General features: G+C 46.2%; 1 protein-coding gene across 7 annotated transcripts in view; it reads right to left on the reverse strand.

Moving 5' to 3' along the window:
• LOC144607619 (5'-AMP-activated protein kinase subunit gamma-2) overlaps window positions 1–16,882 on the reverse strand; it is a 340,164-nt gene that overhangs the window by 270,281 nt on the left and 53,001 nt on the right. Inside the window, exon 1 of one of the 7 annotated variants that reach the window (XM_078424619.1) lies at window positions 13,547–13,634. The exons of the other annotated variants lie outside the window; for them this stretch is intronic. The gene's annotated coding sequence lies outside the window, so the exon portion shown is untranslated. Of the gene's footprint in view, window positions 1–13,546; window positions 13,635–16,882 lie in introns of those variants that run through there. 7 annotated transcript variants of the gene reach the window in all.

The raw sequence follows: 16,882 nt of genomic DNA on the forward strand, positions 1-16,882 counted from the left end.
AGTGAGATGTAAAAATGTAGGACCAGTGCAAATGGGTGGTTGACGTTTGACAAGGACTCTGTGAACCAAAGTCCCCTGTGGCCCGTTTCCATGGGGTTTCTCTCCATTACTAGAAAGGTTTAAAACGGCAAGAACTTTAATGAGTAAGAGCTCTGTACTTTTTGCTGTGCATATTTATTTTTTGGGAACTGGGCACTGCAGCTTTTAATACCCATTCGTAATAAGCCCCTACCCCCGAGTACTGAGCCTTGAAGACACATTGTTATCCCTGGGTTCACAGATGGGCGAGACTCAAGTGATGGCAAATCTTCTTTCCTATCGGCTCACAAGTGACACAACTGTTGATTTTTACATCAATTCATTACTTTTATGGCCATCAATACTTCTGGCTAGGTTTTATTCCAATATACCAGATCTGTAGGCTTTCAACTCGAGTCACTTATCCCAACTGGTTGGGAAGGATGTGAATGTTTATCCTGCACCAACTTATCATGGTTGTGCCAGACAAAGTAGCGAGAGAAATAGGTGTTTATTTCACAAAATGCTGGAGTAACTCAGCAGGTCAGGCAGCATCTCAGGAGAGAAGGAATGGGTGACGTTTTTGGTCGAGACCCTTCTTCAGACTGATGTCGGGAGGGGCGGGACAAAGGAAGGATATAGGTGGAGACAGGAAGATAGAGGGAGAGCTGGGAAGGGGGAGGGGAAGAGAGGGACAAAGGAACTATCTAAAGTTGGAGAAGTCAATGTTCATACCGCTGGGCTGCAAGCTGCCCAAGCGAAATATGAGGTGCTGTTCCTCCGATTTCCGGTGGGCCTCACTATGGCACTGGAGGAGGCCCATGACAGAAAGGTCAGACTGGGAGTGGGAGGGGGAGTTGAAGTGCTCAGCCACCAGGAGATCAGGTTGGTTAACGCGGACTGAGCGAAGGTGTTGTGAGAAATAGGTGAACACGTGGGTCTCCTTGCTCCCGAGAAATTGGCTCAAACAGCAGCAGGATTAGTAAAAGACTGTATAAAAACGGCAATTTCTGGTCACCTGACTACTGATAAGGTGGCAACTGGGCTGAGTGGAAAAGGTTAGAAAGGAAATAGAGGAATAAAACTGAGGAGAGGCCATGTTAAACTTGAAAGCGCTGAGGAGAGGCCATGTTAAACTTGAAAGCGCGCACCACCAGACTCAGGAACAGCTTCTTCCCCTCTGTTATCTGGTTTCTGAACTGTCTTTCCATAAGCTGGGGTACTGTCTGATTCACCTCTACCCCACTGTAGACATTGGACTTCGTCTATGGAGCTCATGCGCTACAATGCTGAGAACTATATTCTGCACTCTCTGTATCTTCCCCTTTGTTCTATCTATTGTACTGATCTGCTTGCATTGGATGCAAAACAAAGCGTTTCAGTGTTCTTTGGTAGATGTGACAATAATAAAGCTAAACATTAAGTGGCACAGTGGCAGAGTTGCTGTCTCACAGCACCAGGGAACTGGATTTGATCCCGACTACGGGTGCTGTCTGTACAAATTTTGTACGTTCTTCCTGCAACCGTGTGGTTTCTCCGGGTGCTCTGGTTTCCTCCCACATTTCAAAGACGAGCAGGTTTGTAGGTTAACTGGCTTCTGAAAATTGTCCCGAGTGAGTAGGATAGAACTAGTGCATGGGTGATCGTTGTTCAGTGTAGCCTCGGCGAGCCAAAGGCCCGCTTCCATTATATATTTCTACACCAAACTGAAGGGTCCTGAAGGCGGCACGGTAGCGCAGCGGTAGAGTTGCTGCTTTACAGCGAATGCAGCGTCGGAGACTCAGGTTCGATCCTGACTACGGGTGCTGCACTGTAAGGAGTTTGTACGTTCTCCCCGTGACCTGCATGGGTTTTCTCCGAGATCTTCGGTTTCCTCCCACACTCCAAAGACGTACAGGTATGTAGGTTAATTGGCTGGGTAAATGTAAAAATGTCCCTAGTGGGTGTAGGATAGTGTTAATGTACGGGGATCGCTGGGCGGCACGGACTTGGAGGGCCGAAAAGGCCTGTTTCCGGCTGTATATATATGATATATGATAATAAATCCATATTAAATATTTCTCAGCATGTTTAATATCGCTTCTGAAAATGCACCCACCATGCCCACAAAATTACTTGTTAACTTTCTCGTTTTGAGGAATTAAATGTCTCACCTCTCAATACTAGTATCAGGCGATCAAACATGGAACAAGTCTGATACCAGCAGGGGCATAGAGAAGATAACCCACATTAACCACAGCCTCAGAACAACACATTGCTGTGAAACCCAAATCCTGTTCAAGCTCTTTCCAACCATTAAATGTTTGTGACTATCCGTCAGAACATTTGTATGAAATCACTTACGTTATAATGCAGCTCAGGAACAGGCCCTTGGGACCACAATGTCCATGCCGATCAGAATGCGAGGTTAAATTAATCCTCTCTGCCTATACATCATCCATATCTCTCCATATCCATGTACCTGTAAAAGCCTCTTAAATCTACTCCTATAGCTACTACTCTAGGCTTAAGCTCAGGGGTGACCGTGCTTTTGCGGTTGCAGCTCCTAGACTGTGGAACAGCATCCCTCTCCCCATCAGAACTGCCCCCTCCATCCACTCCTTTAAGTTCAGGCTCAAAACCTATTTCTACTCCCTAGCGTTTGAGGCTCATTGAGGTGGCGCTGTGAACTGTTTTGTATGTGCTGTTATGTTTGCGTGCTACTGTATGTTTCATTTTTTTTCCTTAGTACCTAATCAGATGTACAGCACTTTGGTCAACGTGGGTTGTTCTTTAAATGTGCTATACAAATAAAATTGACTTGACTTTACCTCCTCTCGCTACTGTCATATCTGACTCCACCATCAACCCTGGCAGCACGTTCCAGGCCCCCACCACCCTCCTTTTAGAGAAAAACAACTTGCCCCCCACACCTCCTTTAAACTTTGCCCCTCTCACTTTAAAGCAATGCCCCCAGGTTTTTGACATTTCCACCCTGGGATAAAGGATCTGACCGTCTAACCTAACGGTGCCACACACCATTGCATATTTTTTTTATATAAGGTCCCCCAAACTCTGACGCTCCAGTGAAAATAATCCACGTTTGTCCAAACTCTCCTTGCAGCTAACACACCCTTCATCCAAACAGCATTCCAATAGGCCATTTAGAGGGGAGGGGGGGGGGGGGGGGGGGGAGGGAGTGGCAAGAGGAACGTACTTACAAACATGCACGTCTTCGGGATGTGGGAGGAAACTGGAGCACCTGGACGAAACCTGCACAGTCACAGGGAGAGAGTGCAAACTCTACACAGGCAGCGGCGCAGCGGTAGAGTTGCTGCCTGACAGCACCAGGGACCCAGGTTTGATGCTGACTACGGGTGCTATCTGTGTGGAGTTTTCACGTTCTCCCTGTGACTGTGTGGGTTTTCTCCCACACTCCAACAATGTGCAGGTCCAAGGAAGGCAATGGGTGGAGGCCCGCGGTAACCTGGGGCTTGCCTGGACCGTGCAACTCATTACACCGAGAGCATGGTCTGGACTGTGCAACTCATTACACCAAGAGCATGGTCTGGACTTTGAAAATGCCACTAAAATATGGCAATTCTTGCATGCCAGCTCAGTAGACTATTTCTGTGCACTTTGCTAATCGGGGATGTGCTTCGGTATGGCAATACTTTACTGGACTCTAAGCAAATAATTTAATTGTCCGTCCGTCCATCTGTCTGTCTGTCTGTCCGTCTATCTGTCTATCTATCTATCTATCTATCTGGGATGGAGTGGGTCAGTGTGGGGAGGAGGGGGGGGGATAAGGGGGATTGAGTGGGGGGGGGGGGTTGAGGGTGCTACACCAATACAGGAGAGGCTTTGAGTCCAGAGCTCACTCAGTGACGACACCCTCTCCCCTTCCCTGTTCCCCCTCTACGAGGAATTGGCCCAACGGGGTCCACTTGGTCTAGTGTAACAACAAAAGCACCTTTGAACCTTTTTTAGGTTCATTGATGTAGTTGGTGGGCTGTTTACATGCCGTATCTCAACAACCGAATATTAAAACTAAAGCGTGCCCCCTTGTTTTTCCTGTCACCCACATATGCAAGGGGAAATCTACAGCAGACAGTTGACCAATAGGCCAGTGGATGAGGGCAAACCAGAGCACCCAAAGTGAACACCATGCGGCCACTGGGAAACTACATGCAGTTCCCACGGACAGTGCCGGGGGTCAGGATAGAACCAGTCATCGGAGCTGGGAGTCAGTGGAACTAACTAACAGTGGGCGGCACAGTGGTAGAGTTGCTACTTTACAGCGCCAGAGACACGGGTTCGATCCTAATGACGGCTGCTGTCTGTTCGGAGTTAGTACCTTCTCACCGTGATCTGTGTGGGTTTTCCCCGGGAGTTCCGGTTTCCTCCCACACTCCAAAGACGTACAGATTTGTAGGCTAATTGGCGAGTTGAAATTGTAAATTGTCCCGAGTGGGTGTCGATTGGCCTGTTTCCGTGCTGTATCTCTAAACTAATTGCTGCACCACTGTGACGCCCCCAAGTCAGTGCTGGGAGGTTGGTAAACTGCGCTCACTGGGCCATTAACAGAGGAGACTCCGTCATTTCAGTTGTCATTTGTGATATTGCGTCCATTTGTGCAAAGTTCAATGCTTGCTTCAGACAATGCTGATAAAGGTCTATGCCTGCAGAGCTGAGACAACAAAAAAACACACAGCCCTTATCGGTCGAAAGATAAAAATCAGTGTTTTTGCTCCAGCTGACTCATTACTTTGAGCTACTTGAATGTGTTGTGAAAGGCACTCAGCCAACCAGAGCTTCCATTTCCAACTCCAGTTAGTTCCCTCCTTCCTCTTTCCCCTCCCATCCGTACACCTGCCTCCCCTCTCCCAGCCCCATTTAAAGATTAACCAGATTCGTACACAGGCTAAAAATCGAAGGACACAGAGCCTTGCAAACTATCACATCTGCGTTTGTACATAAGGCCCAGTGAAATGGCAAATATCCCAAAAAATATTTTTAGAAAATATTCTCATTTTCTTTGTACCGATGGACTATGTTTCAGACGTGGAAGTTGCAATTAGGTGCCAGAATGTGCAGGCTCTCTGGGTCCTGTTCTAGGATAGGATCTATTGGGCTCTTTTGTGGCATAATTTGACTGGATAGCATGCTGAAAAACCTTTCCACTGAATCTCTGTGCATGTGGCACTAGCTAACACTACAATATTGTATGTAGGAATGTGCTGCAGATGCTGGTTTATACCAAAGATAGACACAAAATGCTGGAGTAACTCAGTGGGTCAGGCAGCTTCTCTGGAGAAAAAAAATAGGTGTAGTTTTGGGTCAGAAGCCTTCTTTAGACTGAAAGATATACGTGGTGGTGGCGGGGGTCAGGGGAAACTGGAGGCTAAAAAAGGCCCAAACAAATCAGGGCCGGCAACAGATTACCACAGGAAGGCTGGAGTCTTTTTGTATTAGCAAATTTGCAGATGATACAAAGCTGGGTGACAGTGTGAACTGTGAGGAAGATGCTATGAGGTTGCAGGGTGACTTGGACAGGTTGTGTGAGTGGGCAGATGCATGACAGATGCAGTTTAATGTGGATAAGTGTGAGGTTATCCACTTTGGTGGTAAGAATGGGAAGGCAGAGTATTATCTGAATGGTGTCAAGTTAGGAACAGGGGACGTACAACGAGATCTGGGTGTCCTAGTGCAACAGTCACTGAAAGGAAGCATGCAGGTACAGCAGGCAGTGAAGAAAGCCAATGGAATGTTGGCCTTCATAACAAGAGGAGTTGAGTATAGGAGCAAAGAGGTCCTTCTGCAGTTGTACAGGGCCCTTGTGAGACCGCACCTGGAGTACTGTGTGCAGTTTTGGTCTCCAAATTTGAGGTTGGATATTCTTGCTATTGAGGGCGTGCAGCGTAGGTTTACTAGGTTAATTCCCGGAATGGCGGGACTATCATATGTTGAAAGACTGGAGCGACTAGGCTTGTAAACACTGGAATTTAGAAGGATGAGAGGAGATCTTATCGAAACGTATAAGATTATTAAGGGGTTGGACACGTTAGAGGCAGGAAACATGTTCCCAGTGTTGGGGGAGTCCAGAACAAGGGGCCACAGTTTAAGAATAAGGGGTAGGCCATTTAGGACGGAGATGAGGAAAAACTTTTTCAGTCAGAGTTGTGAATCTGTGGAATTCTCTGCCTCAGAAGGCAGTGGAGGCCAATTCTCTGAATGCATTCAAGAGAGAGCTGGATAGAGCTCTTAAGGATAGCGGAGTCAGGAGGTATGGGGAGAAGGCAGGAACGGGGTACTGATTGAGAATGATCATCCATGATCACATTGAATAGCGGTGCTGGCTCGAAGGGCCGAATGGCCTCCTCCTGCACCTATTGTCTATTGAGTCCATAATGGTTCATTGTTGACTGGGGAAGGCGTGATAATGATAGGGGAACAAGGATGCAAACAGTGGAACTTGTTTAACGACAAGGGTGGGGAGGGGTAAGAGAGGCAGGGTGGACGGTATGCTCCTGCTCCTTACTTGAAATGAGAGAAATCAATGTTCATACTGCTGGGTTGTAAGCTGCCCAAGTGAAATATGTGGTGCTGCTCTTCCAATTTGTGTGTGGCCCAGGACAGAAAGGTCAGTATGGATATGGGAGGGGGAGTTGAAGTGTTTGGCAACCGAGAGATCACTTAGGCCAAGGCGGACTTCATAGAATATATTCACTTGCAACCAAGATTATCTTTGGCAGGTCTGAGCCTACACAGCACTTCCTCTGAAAAACCAGACGTCACTAACAAGAGAGAAATGTTCGACTTACTCATCCAGTCGAGCATCATCTGTGGAAAGGGAAACCATGTTCAACCTGTTAATGTTAAAGACCTTTCATCAGGACAGAGAGAGAAAGAAGGCTGGTCTATGTGTCAGAGGCTCAGGAAAAGGAATGGGTGGCCATGTGAAAGAGACCAACAGGAAACCCACTGATAGCGACAGAAAGCTTCTTCAAGGGAAACATATCTAGAACATATAAAAGCACAAGAACAGGCCATTCAGCTCACTCTGCAACAACCATGATGCCAGTCTAAACTAATCCCATCTGACTGCACATGCAACGTATCCTTTTAATCCCTGCCAGTTCAGATGTCTTGTTGAAATGCATCTTAAATGTTGCTAACATATCCATTTGATCCTGGGCGTTTATCATCTCAGATGACCTGTCCTGGGTCCAGCATTTAGATGCAATCACGTAGGCGATGGTGATGCACTATACAAGGTGTTCAGACTGGTTACATCGTGACCTGCTACAGCAAATCCAATGCACAAGAATGCAAGAGGCTGCAGAGTGTGGCAAAGCGCACCCCATCACCTGGACCATTTAGATTAGTCACTGCCTCCAGGCGGTAGCATCCACAATCAAGGATCTCCACCATCCAGGCCATGCCACCTTTTGGCTCCTGCCATCGGGCAGTAGGTACAGAAGCCTAAAGCCACCAGGTTCAGGAATTGCTATTTCCTACAACCACCATGTTCTTGAAGCAACCGGTACAATCCTAATCCGATCTTGGCAACGGACTACTACAGAAACACCTCTCACACTACTACCAAAGACATGGATTTTCTAGTTGTATTTTGCACTTTTTAAAAAAAAATGTCTTTTTACTGTCTTGCAGAAATCAGTGCAGAAGTTTTGTGTAATTTACTTTTGTGTGTTTGTCCAAGTCTAGGAAGCTGGAAGCCAAGCTGGAAAGGGTGCAGAGAAGATTTATGAAGATGTTGCCAGGACTCATGGGCCTGAGCTCTCAGGAGAGGTTGTGCAGGCTGGGTCTCTATTCCTTGGAGCGCAGGAGGATGAAGGGTGATCTTATAGAGGTGTACACAATCATGAGAGGAATAGATCGGGTAAAGAGTCTCTTGCCCAGAGTAGGGGAAATCGAGAACCATAGGTTTTAGGTGAGTGGGGAAAGATTTAATAGGAAGCCGAGGAGGTACATCTTTTACACAAAGGGTGGTGGGTGTCTGAAGCAAACTGACGGAGGAGATAGTTACTGCGACTAACACACTTCCGCTATTGTGCAGGAAGGAATTGCAGATGCTGGTTTATGCCAAAGATAGACTTGAAGTGTTGGAGTAGCTCAGCGGGTCAGGCAGCATCTCTGAAGAAAAAAAGGATTGGTGACATTTCAGGTCAGAACCCTTCTTCAGAATGGAGAAGGGATTATCACTAGGTGGTGAGGACTCCTCACGAGAAAAAGGCATGGAGGTGGAGGAAGAAAAGCTCTACGGAATGGAGGGCCTGGAGAGGTGGGGCAGAGGGGTATAAAGGTGAGGCCTCGGTTTAAGCGGCACGGTGGCTCAGCGGTAGAGTTGCTGCCTTACAGTGAATGCAGCGCTGGAGACTCAGGTTCGATCCTGACTACGGGCGCCGTCTGTACGGAGTTTGTACGTTCTCCCCGTGACCTGCGTGGGTTTTCTCCGAGATCTTCAATTTCCTCCCACACTCCAAAGACGTACAGGTTTGTAGGTTAATTGGCTGGGCAAATGTAAAAATTGTCCCTAGTGTGTGTAGGATAGTGTTAGTGTGCGGGGATCGCTGGGCGGCACGGACTGCAAAACTACTAAATGCGGTCTGAAGAAGGGTTCCAACCCGAAACCTCACCTTCTCTCTTTCTCAGGTCTGATGATACAGACTCGAAACATTAACTGGTTTCTCTTCTCATAGATACTGCTTGACTGACTGGGTAAGTCGAGCACTTCCGTTTTGATATCTAAGTCAAGCATCTGCAGTTTTATTTGTTTGTAAGATTGTCCACATTTAAGTTGCCTGCACTGCAAACTGTATAGTCATACAGTGTGGAAACAGGCCCTTCGGCCCAACCTGCCCACAATGTCGAACATGTCACATCCATACTAGTCCCACCTGTGTTTGGCCCATATATATATCTCTCTAAATCTGTCCTAGCCATGTGCCTGTCGAAATGTTTCTTAAACGTTGCAATAGTCCCTGCCTCAACTTAATCATCTGGCAGTTTGCTCGATACACCCATCACCCTTTGTATGAAAAAGTTACCCCTCAGGTTCCCACTAAATTTATCCCCCCCTCACCTTAAACCTATATCCTCTGGTACTTCTGCTACTCTGGGCACCTACCTGATCTATTTCTCTCATGGTTTTATACAACACAAGCATGCCATACTGGCAAAAGAGATTCAATTTATCCAACAGTCCACCCACCCCCCCACCCCCTTCTTTAAGCAGCCAACTATTTTGGACTTTAGAGATACAGCGCTGAAACAGGCCCTTCAGCCCGTCGAGTCCATGCTGACCAGCGATCACCCCGTAGACTAACACTCTCCTACACACTAGGGACAATTTACAATTTAACCAAAGACAATTAACCAACAACCTGTACAATTTGGAGTGTGGGAGGAAACAGAGAAAACTCACGCAGTCACAGGGAGAAGGTAAAAATTCCGCACACATGGTTCATAGTCAAGATTGAACGTGGATCTCTGGCGTTGTAAGGCAGCAGATCTATCGCTGTACCACCCACTATTGTTAAAACATAGAAACATTAAAAAACAGGTGCAGGATTAGGCCATTCGGCCCTTCGGGCCAGCACCACCATACAATTTGATCATGGCTGATCATTCAAAATCAGTGCCCCGTTCCTGCTTTTTCCCCATATCCCTTGATTCCTTTAGCCCTCAGAGCTTAATCTAACCCTCTCTTGATAACATCCAGTAAATTGGCCTCCACTGCCTTCTGTGGCAGAGAATTCCACGGATTCACAACTCTCTGGCTGAAATTTATTTCCTCATCTCAGTCCTAAATGGCCTACCCCTTATTCTTAAACTGTAACCCCTGGTTCTGGACTCCCCCAACATCAGAAACATATTTCCTGCATCTGGCCTGTCCAATCCCAAAAAAGAAATTATATGTTTTTATAAGATCACCTCTCATCCTTCTAAATTCCAGTGAATACAAGCCCAGTCGACCCATTCTTTCATCATATGTCAGTCCTGCCATCCCGTTGAATCTGCATTACAAACTATGTGGCAAAATACAAGCGTGCCATATTGCCAGAAGGGATTACATTGATCCAACAGGGATGGCACAGTGGCACAGCAGAAGACCTACAGCCTCACAGTGCCAGAGACCAATGTTTCATGTTGACTGTGGGTGCTGTCTATACAGAGTTTGTGCGTTCTTCCTGTGATCTTCCTCCGGGTGCTCCAGTTTCCTCCCAGATGCCAATGAAGCACAGATTTGTAGATTAACTGGGTTTTGTAAACGGTCCCCAGTGTGTAGGATAGAAGTAGTGGACGGGTACTTCCTGGCCGCCATGGATTGAGTGGGCCAAAGAGCATGTTTCCAAGCAGTATCTCTAAGCTAAACTAAGAGCCCAAATCATCACCACAAACAGGACAAGGATCTCTAACAGTGACCACACCATCATTGGGCATCACTGACTGTAAGCCACAGAGTAATGTCCTAAATAAAAGGCAAAACATTTTATTTTGGATCATGAAGCTCCCCTCTCTGGTCTCCTGCCATTTGTCAAAATGCTCCTTTCCTCCTCACTGGCAACTGGATAACTGTGAAGAAAAACCTGGCAAATTCCCAACCCCCAGTGCAGGCCTGCATTCAGTTAGCACAAATAAGCAGTAAAATGGCCTCTGCGAACAAAAGGGCACGTGGTATGTCAAGCACAAAAGTTCACAAAAAAGGTACGAGAATCACTGCCCAGCACCACCAGCCCAGGCCCCCGAACCCTGGCAAGTCGTCAGACGGCAAGTTTCCAGGCCAAACTAAAATTGTTCGAGCTTTCCTGTACGCATTATTGTTCTACAACCACCTGATGACTTCCCTTAATTAAATTGTTTAAATTAAAATGCTGCACAACTAATTTTGAAAACTCTCTGGTCCACCTACACTTCATGCTGTCTCGGCAAGGCCACCAGCATAATCAATGACCACTCTCACCCCGGTCACTCCCTCTTCTCCCCTCTGGCAAGAGGTACAGAAGTTTGAAAACGCACACCCCCAGATTCAGGTACAGTTTCTTCCCAGCTGTTATCAAGCAACTGGACCATCCTCTCCAGCTAGAGAGCGGTCCTGACCACCCATCTACCTCACTACCCCATTTGATCGTACCTTAGTCGGACTATCTTTTTCTAAACATTATTCCCTTCATCCTGCATCTGTACACTGTGAATGGCTGGATTGTAATCATGTACAATCTTTTCGCTAACTGGAGAGGATGTGACAAAAAGCTTTTTACTGTACCTCGGTACATGTGACAATGATACACTAAGTTAAACTATTATCCAAAGGAAAGGTCAGCCACATTGGTTAACAATGGATTATCGTGTTCATCCATGAGTAAAATGAATAATCATTATCTTCTTCTGGTGTCCATCCACCAGCTTCCTTTCTACTGATGGGTACAGCACAACGCAAGGCTTTAGATGTGGCCTTGCCAAATCTTAAATGCATGAATATCCTCAGGTAACAAGATCAAATTTTTGTGCTATGATGTCTCTAGCCATAATAATCATAATCTTCTTCTGGTGTCCATCAACGGTTGCCGGTGGCACAGTGGTAGAGTTGCTGCCTTCCAGCGCCAGACACCTGGGTTCAATCCCGACTACAGGTGCTGTCTGTACAGAGTTTGTACATTCTCTCCGTGGCCTGTGTGGGTTTTCTCCAGCTGCTCCGTTTTCCTCCCACACTCCAAAGATATACAGGTTTGTAGGCTAATTGGCTTGGATAAAATTGTAAATTGTCCCCAGTGTGTATAGGATCGTGTTAGCATATGGGGTGATTGCAGGTCGATGCAGACCCGGTGGGCCGAAGGGCTTGTTTCCGCTCTGTATCTCCAAACTAAACTAAAAAACGAAACCATCCTCCTTTCCACTGGTGGGTACAGTACAATGCAACACCGAGAGCTGGCCTTGCCATGATTTTTAAAACTGGACGGCCCATCATCGGGCAGCATGGAGACCAAAGTTGTTGCCTCTTGTCACAGCAGCGGCCTCAGGCATTGCAGCGCAGCCTGAATGCAGCATCTCAGCTTGGGAATAGAGGGGATTTGGAGCCTGACAGGCAGTCCATTTGATCTCTCTGCCCCCTCAAAGCTGATCAATCCACTCAGCACCAACACTGACCCCACTATCAGGATCTGCAAACTGTGACTGCATCGCTCCTCATGGGTGCTGGCTCAGTGTTGTTTTAGAGGCTCCCACGCATATTTGAGCATTTTTCTTCAACAGTTTGACAGTGCAGACAGCGATTTCCATTCTCATTCCCATTTCTCCCATCCTTGGCTGTCCAAGACTCTCGGGATGCCCGATAGTGCCGTTCCCCTAATGACCTGCAACCATTGACATATATGTGTAGGAAGGAACTGCAGATGCTGGTTTAAACCGATGATAGACACAAAATGCTGGAGTAACTCAGCGGGTCAGGTAGCATCTCTGTAGAGAAGGAATGGGTGACGTTTCGGGTTGAGACCCTTCTTCAGACTGAAAGTCACAGGAAAGGGAAACAAGAGATATAAACAATGATGAAGAGAGATATAGAACAAATGAATGAAAGATAGGCAAAAAAGTAACAATGATAAAGGAAACAGGGCATTCTTAGCAGTTGGCCAAGTGATAATGAAAAGCTGGTGTGACTTGGGTGGGGATGGGATGGACAGAGAGGAAATGCAGGGGTTACTTGAAGTTAGAGAAATCAATGTTCATACCACTAGGTTATAAGATTACCCAAAGCGAAACATGAGATGCTGTTCCTCCAATTTGCGTTTAGCCTCACTCTGACAATGGAGGAGGCCTAGGACAGAAGGGTTAATGTGGGAATGGGAAGGAGAATTAAAGTGTTTAGCAACCGGGAGATCAGGTAGGTCCAGGCGGACTGACGTTGGGGAAATGTACTCCAGTTGGGATGAGTTATGTATGATGAGATCCCATTCTAGACCAGCGAACTTCCAGATGTGGCTGTTGCAGACGTGGGCTACTTCTGTCTTCTCAAAGTGGCCTTCAGAGAGACTGCTATTGGACTAACAACGCACTCAGATCATGAGGCGATTCAAGATGTAATAAAAATGCTAACCTTGACACGTGCCATAAGTAACTAAAAAACAGTGCCAAGCTGAGGCAGATCTGATAATCCGCTGGAAGTCATGGCACCGAGAAACCGGCCGGTCTCCAGATATGTTAGCGTGGGAAGTAAACACATCAAATGTATTGGACTCTTGGAAAGGAAAAACTTGCCACACTCAAGTCGAGAGTGCTTACTCGAATGTTATATGTTTTAGTCAAATGTTTTATTCTTTGCGGCAGCCATGGTGGTGCAGCGGTAGAGTTGCTGCCTCACAGCGCAGCAGCTCCTTCCTACCCCTCCACATTTTGGCCATTGTCCTATCTTTGGACACTGAGCCCGGAGCTCTGCATTCAGCCAACCAAGGTAGTCGTAGCCTGCAGTCCATCAGGGGAAGCACTCAGCATATATTCTGATGTGACAAGTCGCCATCTAAATACTCACGCGAAGAAAGCTTAAACATTTATTCCTCTGTCTTGTAGGTGGGTGCCATGACAACGGGTATTCTGATGATGCATAGTCAGGTGCTTGGAATCCTACATAATTAATATGCAAAAGAAAAATCAAAGTCTGAATACGCTTTTTTAGTCGCAATAAATCTGAATTTTGGAAGAAGAGGCAGCTTTTTAGTCCAGCAGCCTGTACCGTTATTTGTTGAGGCCTCCGATGATCGGTAACTAGCTTATTTGTCAGCTTTGCAGCCTTGACTTGTGTCAATCTCAGATTTAAAATGAGAATTTAATCCAGCATCAATTCCTGATTGCAGAGAGATGCAACTTTATGTCACCTTTCAAACAACAAAAACTCAGTTTCTCTCAAGATTCTGAAAGCTTCTAACCAAAATGGCTTTCCAGTGTAAAGATACCCTTCCAAAGGTGTGGTGTCCAGAACTATTCAGGGCACTTCAGGGAGAGTTAAAGGTGTGCTTTGTACAGCTGAGATTAATTTTCACCCGTTCAGGTTCCAATCCAAGACTATCAAGACCTGCATTTCAATTTGCTTTATTTCCAGATTAATTATTCGTTGGTCCATGACATTTTAACAACATACTTAGTCCCACAAGTCTCTTTCAATTAATTGCCTTTGTCATCACATTGTGTCCATAGACATTCTGTTATCCACTTAGCCATGTCTCCAAATACTGGAGTAGTGTCTGATGATTTGGCAATAACTACTTGCCTCAGATGACTGCTTTTTCCATCAACATAAGATACCTAGTATTCCATTTCAACAGTACCATAGATTTCATGGCTTGAACGATCAGCTATCATTGAATTGACAAGAGCACAGCAACTAAAATAGCTAAATTTATTGATTTCTTGTATCATATTTAACAAATCTAAAAGCATAATGACACAGAGCGAAGTGATGCACGTTGCCTATGCTGACAAGGTCTCAGATATAATCTTTTGTTTTGTTTCGAGACTCAGAGTGGAAACAGGTCCTGCAGCCCACCGAGTCCGCGCCGACCAACGATCAGCCGTACACTAGTTCTATGTTACCTCAGGTAGGAGCAATTTTACAGAGAACAATGAACCTACAAAGCTGCACATCTTTGGGATGTGGGAGAAGCACCCAGAGGAACCCCACACAGTCACAAGGAGAACGTACAAACTCCATACAGAGTGTTTGGGTGATCGTTGGTCGGCGTGGACTCGGTGAGCCAAAGGTCCTGTTTTTACGCTGTATCTCTAAATCAGCAATTTGCTGCTGCCGTTGCCGTTGCCTCCCCATTCCCCAATCGGGAGCGCGTTGAAAGTGAGGGGGGGGGGCAGCGCGCCCCTTCAAAGCACTTCTGTCCTGGCTCCATATTGAGTGCGAGATAGATACACATATATATATATATATATATATATATATACATATATATATTTATTTATATTGATACATGAAATGCCATATCCAGGGGGCCGCAGGTAGGCGTGTCTCCACCACCCACGACAAGGGGAAAGAGGGAGGAGTGGGATCGGTGATTCAATGCACAGAATAAAACTTCCACACTCCCTCACGTAAACATAAAAACATAGAAAATAGGTGCAGGAGTAGGTCGTTCGGCCCTTTGAGCCTGCACCGCCATTCAATATGATCATGGCTGATCATCCAGCTCAGTATCCCGTACCTGCCTTCTCTCCATACCCCCTGATCCCTTTAGCCACAAGGGCCATATCTAACTCCCTCTTAAATATAGCCAATGAACTGGCCTCAACTACCTTCTGTGGCAGAGAATTCCACAGACTCACCACTCTCTATGTGAAGAAATGTTTTCTCATCTCGGTCCTAAAAGACTTCCCCCTTATCCTTAAGCTGTGACCCCTTGTTCTGGACTCCCCCAACATCGGGAACAATCTTCCTGCATCTAGCCTCTTCAACCCCTTAAGAATTTTATATATTTCAATAAGATCCCCCCTCAGTCTTCTAAATTCCAGCGAGTATAAGCCGAGTCTATCCAGTCTTTCTTCATATGAAAGTCCTGCCATCCCAGGGATCAATCTGGTGAACCTTCTCTGTACTCCATCTAAGGCTAGAATGTCTTTCCTCAGATTAGGAGACCAAAATTAGGAGACGTACTTTTATTAGACACCCCTTTTTTTTTTACAGAGCAATTTTACGGAGATCAATTAACCTACAAACCTGCACATCTTTGGGATGTGGGAGGAGCACCCAGAGGAACCCCACACAGTCACAAGGAGAACGTACAAACTCCGTACAGAGAGAACTCGAGGTCAGCATCAAATTTGTGTCCCTGGTGCAGTAAGGCAGCAACTCTACCAGCTGCGCCACTTGCCACCCAAATTCTTACATTGGCTTACATAAACAATGTTTCATCTTAATTCATTTTTAGGTATGTTGGCATCATCAGCAAGGCCAGCATTTATTGTCCATCCCTAAATGCCTTTGAGAAGTTAGTGATGAGCACCTTCTTGAATTAATGCAGTTTGATTGATTGAAAGATACAGCATGGAAACAGGCACTTTGGCCCATCAAGTGCATGCTGACAGTCAATCTCCCATTCATACTAGTTCCGTAATGCCCCACTATCGCATTCACTTTCTACACTCTAAGGGGAATTTGGAAAGGCCAATTACCCCACAAATCCACGCAGGAAACCCACGCAGTCACAGGGAGAACATGCAAACTCCACACAGACAGCACCCAATCAAACCAGTGTCTCGGGTGCTGTGAGGCAGCAGCTCTACCAGCTGTGCCTCTGTTCTGTTGCCACAGATACTATTGTGGTACTGCTGAGCAAGGAGTCCAAGATTTGGCCCCAACGGCTAATTCCCGGAATGGCGGGACTGTCATATGTTGAAAGACTGGAGCGACTAAGCTTGTATACACTGGAATTTAGACGGATGAGAGGGGATCTTATCGAAACATAAGATTATCAAGGGGTTGGACACGTTAGAGGCAGGAAACATGTTCCCAATGTTGGGGGAGTCCAGAACCAAGGGCCACAGTTTAAGAATAAGGGATAGGCCATTTAGAATGGAGATGAGGAAAAACATTTTCAGTCAGAGAGTTGTAATCTGTGGAATTCTCTGCCTCAGAAGGCAGTGGAGGCCAATTCTCTGAATGCATTCAAGAGAGAGCTAGATAGAGCTCTTAAGGATAGCAGAGTCAGGGGGTATGGGGAGAAGGCAGGAACAGGGTACTGATTGAGAATGATCAGCCATGATCACATTGAATGGCGGTGCTGGCTTGAAGAGCCGAATGGCCTCCTCCTGCACCTATTGTCTATTGTCTATAGATCACAATACAGTGACAAAATAGTTTGCAACA

The sequence above is a fragment of the Rhinoraja longicauda genome, chromosome 2 (assembly GCF_053455715.1).
Source record: "Rhinoraja longicauda isolate Sanriku21f chromosome 2, sRhiLon1.1, whole genome shotgun sequence".
NCBI lineage: Eukaryota > Metazoa > Chordata > Chondrichthyes > Rajiformes > Arhynchobatidae > Rhinoraja > Rhinoraja longicauda.